Here is an 8,855-nt window from a genome sequence, read left to right on the forward strand (position 1 = left end):
GTACTTCTGCTGTCCCTGCCTTCTTGCTGGGGTTGCCAGATAAAATACCAGAAGCTCACTTAAATTTGAGTGACTGTTTTAGTATAAATATGTTCCACGGTATATGTGGGACATACATATGTCTTGACATAAATACATATGTATTGACAATTGTCAATAACTTGACAATTATTTATTGCTTATCTGAAATGTAAAGCATTGGGGTCTGTAGTAAAATGGTGAGCACTCTCGACTCTGAAATTTGACTTTAACTTCCTGAATTTATATTCGCTAACTTGGGCAGCGCCATGGGGGTATGGGCTCTGCTTACCTCTGGGCTACTCTGGACACCAGTGTCATTTCTCTTTACATCTTTCTGGGAGATCATGGGCATTGTCAAATATCATCAGAACAATGACTCTTTTTGAATATGCCAGGAGACACTGTGGAGGAAAGAATTTATAAACTATAAAAGCCTTCCCAGTGCTGTGTGTCACCTCATTTCCATGGTGGCATTTTTGCTCCATGAGGCTCATTCAGAGAAGGAGGGTGATGAGCGCACCAGCTCTCAACCTGTCTTCAGTTTCAAAATCTCATTCTCACTCGTCTCAAAGTGTCCTTAAGATACTCCACAAGCAAATGCTATTGCTATGAGAAAATAGTCAAACCCTTGAATCATTGAATATCTTTGACTACAATCTACATTCAAATAATGTTAAGAAGCAGTGTCAATGGAGAAGTTAACACATGAGTAAAACTCCCTAAAAAAGAACAAAATAAATAAAAGCAGATAAAAATAGCCCAAAAGGTCAGTGATGGTCAGTAATAACTAGTTGATAACAGGCTTAACGAGGTGATGTCTAGAATTTTATAACAGGTAAATAATGAGACATTTATACCTATAAGGTAGACAGACAGACACACACACACACACACACACACACACACACACATACACATTTGTTCTTTGTATTATCTGGTAGCATGTTTTTTTAAAAAGCCATCTGGATTTAGATTATTTCTATTTTCATCTCTAGTAAATAAATACATAGCTTAAATAATATCTTGTGAAAGAAGATTTCTTCTGACTTTTCACACGATTTAATATGAAATTACTCCACAGTTAACTTTCTTTGCAGTGTTGACAAATTCGTTCTCCACAACTCTCCTCATCCAAAGTCTGACGCCTTGCAAAGCTGAATGTGAATGGTCAGAGGTGTAGATGCACATCCCTCAAATCATTTTAGAGAGTTTGTGGCCTGGAAAAATGCCCAGGGAAAATTTTTATGTACTACCAAACTGCCCAACTAAGCCTTACTAAATTCTCCCTCGCAGGTCCCCTCTCAGGTGAGAGTGAGCTTGGACAGGGTGCTGGAATGGAACATGACTACAAGATCATGAGCCAGAGGGGCAGTCTGAACCCTGCTTCATTACATGCTAGTTGTGCACCCTGGAGCATGTTACCCAACCTGCTCAGGCACGGTTTCCCCATCTGTAAAGTGGGAGTGGCGGTGGGGGGAAGCAGCTGTAGCATTGGGTTGTTTTGAAGGTTAAGTTAAATGAGTTATCATTTATAAAGGGCTTGGGACAGTGTACATAGAAATCGTTATATAAGTGTTGTTAATTAAATAAAACACATGCATACATGTGCATATATGCACACACCTATATCTGTGTGTTATATATTAAAATATATTATAAATATTTATTATTATATTATAAATATATGTAGTACACCTAAATTATATTGAACATACCATACATTACATCTTACATTATGTCTGACATTTTCATCATAGTATATACTATATGTGTGTATGTATATATATATATGTGTATATATATATATATATATATATATATATTCTTTTAATGAAGCCCAGAACCCAGTGTAACAAGGGAGTCCTGCATTCCTCAGGCATTTTTGGCTCAGTGAGCACCTTCAAGGAAGTGCTTCTCAGCACCTGGAGGACAGAGTGAGAGATAAGGAAAAATCCCCTGAGGGGAAAACCGTGTCTGAAGGTGAGGCCTGAACGCCCCACACTTTGGAAGGATGTGGCATTTGCACCAACAGGGCACTGTGCCTCCCTCACAGGCTGGTGCAGCCTGATAGGTCTCAGGACGTCCCACTCAGAGTGAACACAGACTGCGTGCTGGCACTCCTCCTCCTTTCCCAGCAAATGAGCAGGTTCCACAGCTTCTGCCAAGGGATCTGCTCACATCAGGGGCCACAGGCAACCCCTTCGATGCTGAAAATTCTGGAGACTCCCACAGTCTCCAGCCTGTAGGTCCTTCTGTCACTGACAGGAAGAGACTCCACTCGCTGCTCAGACACCTGTGCAGAAATGAAGTCACGGGGTCACTTATGTGAGAAAGTAGTCATCGACTGCCGCTGCTGCCTGGGGTTACTGTGCATGGTGTGTGCGTGTGTGTGTGTGTGTGTGTGATAATGGTATATTCAGTGAAGGCAATATAAATGCATAGAAACAGAAGAGAAGCAATGATGACAGGAAGCTCCAGTAACCCAGATGAACCAAATTACTAAAATGGACTGTATCCACTTCTTTACCTTACAGGTGTGCATGGTATGTGTGTGCAGGAAATGTGTGGTGTGTGTGGTGTGGTTGTGTTTGATGGATATGTACGTGATATGCATGGTGTGACATGTGCATGTAGTGTGTATGTGTGGTATGTGGTGTGACATGTACCTGTGGTGTGTATGCGTGGTGTGTGTGGTATGGTGGTATGAGTGGCGTGATGTATACGTGTGGTTTGTGTGTGTAGTGTGTGTTGTGTGCATGGTGTGATGTGTATGTGTGGTGTGTATGTGTAGTGTGTCTGGCGTGCATGTGTTTCCTTTGCAGGTTATTTCTTTGTTTTTGTTTTTTGAGACAGGGTCTCCCTCTCTCGCCCAGGGTGGAGTATAGTGCTGCAGTCTTGGCTCACTGCAACCTCCGCCTCCTGGGTTCAAGCAATTCTCCCACCTCAGCCTCCTAAGTAGCTGGGACTACAGGCACCTGCCACCATGCCTGGCTAATATTTTTTTGTAGTTCTTGGTACAGACAGGGTTTCACCACATTGGCCAGAATGTTCTTGAACTCCTGACCTCAAGTAATCCATCCACCTCTGCCTCCCAAAGTGCTGGGATTGGAAGTGTGAGCCACCGTGCCCGGCCTCTGCAGGTTATTTCTGTGCGCTTCTCATCCATATGCATCTGACCTTCACCTAGCCGAGGTTTTAGTTTGTAGAGGCATCTCCCACATTCCTCTTAAACATCTAGTGGAATCAGGAGGCTATTGCTGCATTTCCCCATCAGTTTTGGGGAGCTCCCCACTGCACGGATAAGTAAGGTTTAGAGAATTCATCAGCATGTCTGTCGTTTTCCTAATACCTGCTCAGCACAATGGCCAAGGGTTTAGTTTAAAAAGCTTTCAAAGCCTGGTGTGGTAGCTCATGCCTGTAATCCCAGTGACTCAGAGGCTGAAGCAGGAAGATTTCTTGAGGCCAGGAGTTAGAGGCCAGCCTGGGTACCAAAGTGAGACCCCCATCTCCCAAAAATAAAAAGCTTAGGTAGGGCAGGTGTGTGCCAGTAGTCCTGGCTCCCCAGCTACTTGGGAGGCTAAGGAGGGAAGATTGCTTGAGCCCAGGTGATGGAGGCGGCAGTGAGCCATGACCATGCCACTGCACTCCAGCCTGGGTGACAAAAAAAGCATCCCAATCCCCCTGCAAAAATAAAAAATAAAAATAAAATGTATTCGGTATTCTCTCAGAGCAAACAGGATCCACAGTCACAGTTTTGCTGGGAGATAAATGAGCAGTTGCAATGCTTTGACTCTCCTGCAAAACCTGAGAACGGGTCAAACATTTCCCTACCCACTGAAAGAACCAGTAGCAGGAAGTTATCTTAAAGGTATGTGAATGGCTTTCTTTGCAAGTTGAAGAAAACCTCCTCTTATCAATGATGGCAGACTGAGGTTAAAACGGTTTCCTCTCAAATGCTGGGATAACTTAAACAGAGCTGATGAGGACAATTTTCAGTGTACCCAGTTCACAAAGACTGAGTAATTCCAGCACTTAAATTTCTCAGGTTAGAAGTGTGCTCTCAGTTGGTAGACTAAAAGGTACAGGCAATTCTGACTAATCCGTACATGTAACCAGATAAGGATGGATTCTCAGATGGCAAACTCCATGCCTGCTTTATAGAACTCCCATGCCTCTCTATCTTCTCCCCTGCCTCCCCTGGAGTTAAGCACGAGCTGTCCTAAGTTGTACTCCTCCTCATCTTTCCCGTTTTTGTGTTGTTTTTTGTTTGTTTTTGGGTTTTGGTTCTTTTTTTTGTTTGTTTTTTTGAGACGGAGTCTAACATTGTTCCCCCTGCCTGGAGTGTGGTGGCGCGATCTCGGCTCACTACAACCTCCACCTCCCAGGTTCAAGCGATTCTCCTGCCTCAGCCTTCCAAGTAGCTGGGATTACAGGCATCCACCACCATGCCCAGCTAACTTTTTTGTATTTTTAGTAGAGACGGGGTGTCACTATACTGGCCAGGCTGGTCTCGAACTCCTGACCTCGTGATCTGCCTGCCTTGGCCTCCCAAAGGGCTGTGATTTCCGACGTGAGCCACTGCGCCCGGCCAGCTTCCCCTTTGTTCACAGTGGACAGCCACTGCCCCAATCTTATAACGGGACTGTGCAGCCATTCCTCTTTCGAGTGCAGCTTCAGAGATTTTCTTTGTAGGGTTTTCACTTTCTTGTCAGGGACTTGATCAGGCCAAAAATACGTGCCGACAGCATTCGGGAAAATCCCCTGGGTCACAGCCACCTCTGCACCCATTTTCTTAGGACAGATGGTATTTTGTGACAGCTGCCAGATTTACCAAGACCTAAGTTCAGGAAAAGATTCAAGTAAAGGCAGAAAGCTTACGAGGGAGAGGGATAATGTCACAGGCTTTAGTTCTCTTTTAATTTCACTGCAGATTGCTTTGATTTGCTAGCTATTTGTCCCTCCCATGTCCCATCTATTTCTATACGTATGCTCTTGAGGAAAGGTCTTTGAAAAAATTTCATCGATGGATTTTTTACTGGGGGTAATTTTCTTCATCATGTTTACTGTACATTTCCACTTTAGCTACTTGATTTGCTGTTCTTCAGATCAATCCTAGCAGTTTTTTACTTCTGGGAGTGAATCATCACTTCATCTTAATTTTGGCTTTTTTTTTTTTTTTTCAAATGAAAAGTATTCTGAAATATCCGCCAACTATCACAATCATTTCTCATCCTGACCATTTATTGTTCTGGGAGAATCTCTAATCATAACCCTCTAATCTCAAATCACACCATGTGACATTGCCTCCTTAAAGCCACATAGGATTAGACCTGGATGGACAACTGTTCTGAAGCACTTCTAGACATATTGCGGTCACTGAAATCCTTTTATGAAAGTATGGGTGGAATCAATTCAATAGAAACTGAGATATAATGAGTACCAGCAGTTGATAGTGAAGGCTGGACCTGCCATGCCATTTAGACTTGAAAACTGGGAACACTATTTGGATTCATAGGTCAGCAAAGCAGGTAGGGAGAAGAAACTGGTGGGTGTGAGACAAAAGAAAGTAGAGGTGCAGGAGGTGATCTAGGCCCTGAGATAACGTATGAGTGAAGGCACTCAGTTCTTGATGTTTTCATTCTAGTCCAGATGAGGCTGCATATGTATAATTTCATTCTCATCCATGAGATTGCCCTTGAGAGCCTTCAAATAGGTCTTCCTCTCCTGTGACTTTGTCTTTGTACAACTGCAATTCTCAAGAACACATACTTCATGTTTAAGACCACTGGTTTCATTCTAGTATCAATTCTTTCCTTTATCATGGGTAACAGAACTCTGATTTTTAACTAGCTCACTAGACTTGGTGTATAGATTGATTTTCCTATTTTTCCCTTCTAGCTAGGAGGGATCAGGGGACTGAATTGGTAAAACAAGGATTTTTTTTTTTTCAAAATATGTAATCATAGTACAAACAGTAAACTCAGAAAATGAATGTTGCTACAATTCTATTATCTAATCCATAGATCTTATCTGGATTTTGCCAGTTGTCCCAGTAATATACTTTAGAACCAGAGAAAATCCTGAAAGAGGTATTAAGTCATCTGTCTTTTTAGTCTCCTTAAGTCTGAAACAGTTGTTTCTCAGTCTTTGCTTGATTTTTATAACTTGACGTTTTTGGAGGATAGGCTACATATTTTGTAGAATGTCCTCCCATTTGGGTTTGTTTGATGTTTCCTCACAGTGAGAATCAGGTTGGGGCAGCAATAGCATAAAAGAGGTGTTGCATTCTCCCTAGTTCATTATATTTGGAGGCAGAGGATTTGATTTGTCCCATAACTGGACTTTGACCACTTGGTGAAGGAGGTGTCTGCCAGGTTTCTTCACTATATAGTTACTATTTTTCTACTTTTATTGTTGTAGAGCTACTATTATTAGGGGATTGTCTGCATAGCTGTCCTTTGTTGGATGACCAACAGATAATAAGGACAGGATCATGCAAAGATAATTTGCTCTATCTTCCACCATTTTGATGAACTGGCTGAGCGATCATTTCAAGACCTTGACAACGTTATTAAATAGTCCTTTTCTAACTCTGTGTTGACAGTAATAAAACAAGCAAAGGGCCAAAAGACCTTTGCTAAGAAGCTCTTTCTTTATACAAAATCAACTCGAAGCTAATGGCATATTCAGTGAAAGCAATAGAAATGCATAGAAACAGAAGAGAAGCAATGATGAGAGGAAGCTCCAGTAACCCAGAAGAACCAAATTACGAATATGGACTGTATCCACTTCTTTACCTTACGGTGTCCTTTAACCATCAACGAGGTTCTTGATGGGGTTTCCCTGAATTACAAGTGGTTGTGGAAATACTTGAGGACTAATATCATGCCGAGTAATGCATTATTATATTTTAAACTCTGTCTCCTTCAGGTTGAACCATTTAAGGCCATGAGGTGTGAGGTCTTTTGAGGGTGAAAGAACTCATATTAATCCAGCTCCTGACTCCTAAAAAAAAAAAAAAAAAAAAAAATTCACTCTTGTGACTAAAATGGGCAGAGTCCATGCAAGAAGCAGTGCCCAGAAGGTAATTTTGTTTTTAAAGTCTTTATCTCAGTTGGAATTGAGAGAGAAGCAAATGAGAATTATCACCCTATTTCTAATTCAGCAGAAGTAACTCTTGTGGTAAAGCTTGAGATAAAATGATGAAATCCATGCATTAGGTTTGTTTAACAGACTTCCTCTAGCATTAAGGTGCATAGCCTTTCACAGTCTGCAGAATTTTTTGCTTATTCGATAGTTTGAAGATGATGAAAGATTAAAAGTTCAGTGAAAATGCCCAATTTGCAAATTTCATAAACCTAATGGAAGCAAGTACAAAGTTTGCCTCAGAAACAATAGGGTGATACAATCCGTGTGTCACAATAAGTGGACAAGAACTATGATTGCAAAGTCCACTTTGTGTTAGAATAAGGTGGATTTGGAGCCATTTTGAGGATGTATCCTCAAATGGTGAGATTGTGGTGGATGTATCCACTACAATAACACACTTATTTCCCTGGAATGATCTTGCAAGATCAATATGGAATCTTAAACAATATCTTTCAAAAGGTATACTGAGTTAGCCAATGTGTACTTCATTTTTTTTACAGTCTTTTCAACATCAGAACCATTTAAAAAAATTATTACATTCATTTCTTACAATCAATTACTGGAAGCAAAATGTACTGAACAGTAAATGGGCAAGGATAACTATAATAATTTTAAAAGACAAAAACAATGAGAGAGAACTGCTCTGATATAGACAGATAGATATACATATATCTATCTATATATATTCATTCTACAGTAATTGAACATAGATGGTGGCATGGGAATATGCCAATAGATCAGTGGAAAAGAATATTGGACAGAGCCATAGACATGTATCTGTATGGAAATTTGTTGTATGAGAAAATTGGCATTTCAAATCAGCAGAGAAAAAAGAAATATTCAACAAACTATGTTGGGACACTTGGCAATACATCTGAGGGAAAATATTAAATTTTATCTTTATTTTATTGTAACATAAATTTCAGATGCAAAATCGACAAGCTAAACAAAATTTATAAAATATTAGAATAAAACGTAAGGAGAATTTTTGTAATTGAGGAAAGCCTTTTAGAAAATACAAGGGATTTGCAGATTTTGAGCTCATAAAATTATTGTTTTCTCTATTAAAAAGACATTAAAAATTAAATGAACAAATCTAATTATATAAAAATATTTGCAGCACTGGGCCGTGTGGCGGGCAGCAGTGTCACCAGGAAACACACTGAGCTGGGTCAGGAACTGCACAAGGAGGAGGAGACACTGCTCCCGTTGAAGGCAACCCTTGTACGACCTGGTGAATCACATCAAGGTTGAAACATTGGCCGTCCAATCAATGATTAGTTCTAGGAGAGGGGATGAGGTGCTGTCTTCTCCAACATCTCCAACTGCGCCTGAACAGTCACTTGTCATGTCGGTGCATATAGACAATGAAGCATCAGTCAACCAAACTACACTGGAGTGGAGCACAAAGAGTCCTGTGACGGAAGAAGAAGAGGAAGAGAAGGAAGAATCAGATTCCTAAAGGAGGGAAAAAGCCAGGGTTCCTTACACAAATTAAATTTCTAAGTCTCAGGCTCTTTCTCTCCAAGGAAATCATCTTGCCATGAGCCCTAGGGCCTGCTTGAATGGAGAGCAAGAACTACAGGAGGATGTGTAGTTGCACAATTGCACCATCAGTAACTCAATCTTCAGAACGTTATGACATACAGAAAATCAAAGATGCTGTGTCTTAGCATTGAGCAATA

General features: G+C 40.9%; 1 pseudogene; it reads left to right on the top strand.

Moving 5' to 3' along the window:
• The first annotated feature begins 287 nt into the window (after window positions 1-287).
• LOC111548602 lies at window positions 288-8,632 on the top strand (annotated as a pseudogene).
• Window positions 8,633-8,855: the final 223 nt, after the last annotated feature.

The sequence above is a fragment of the Piliocolobus tephrosceles genome, chromosome 5 (assembly GCF_002776525.5).
Source record: "Piliocolobus tephrosceles isolate RC106 chromosome 5, ASM277652v3, whole genome shotgun sequence".
Taxonomy (NCBI): domain Eukaryota; kingdom Metazoa; phylum Chordata; class Mammalia; order Primates; family Cercopithecidae; genus Piliocolobus; species Piliocolobus tephrosceles.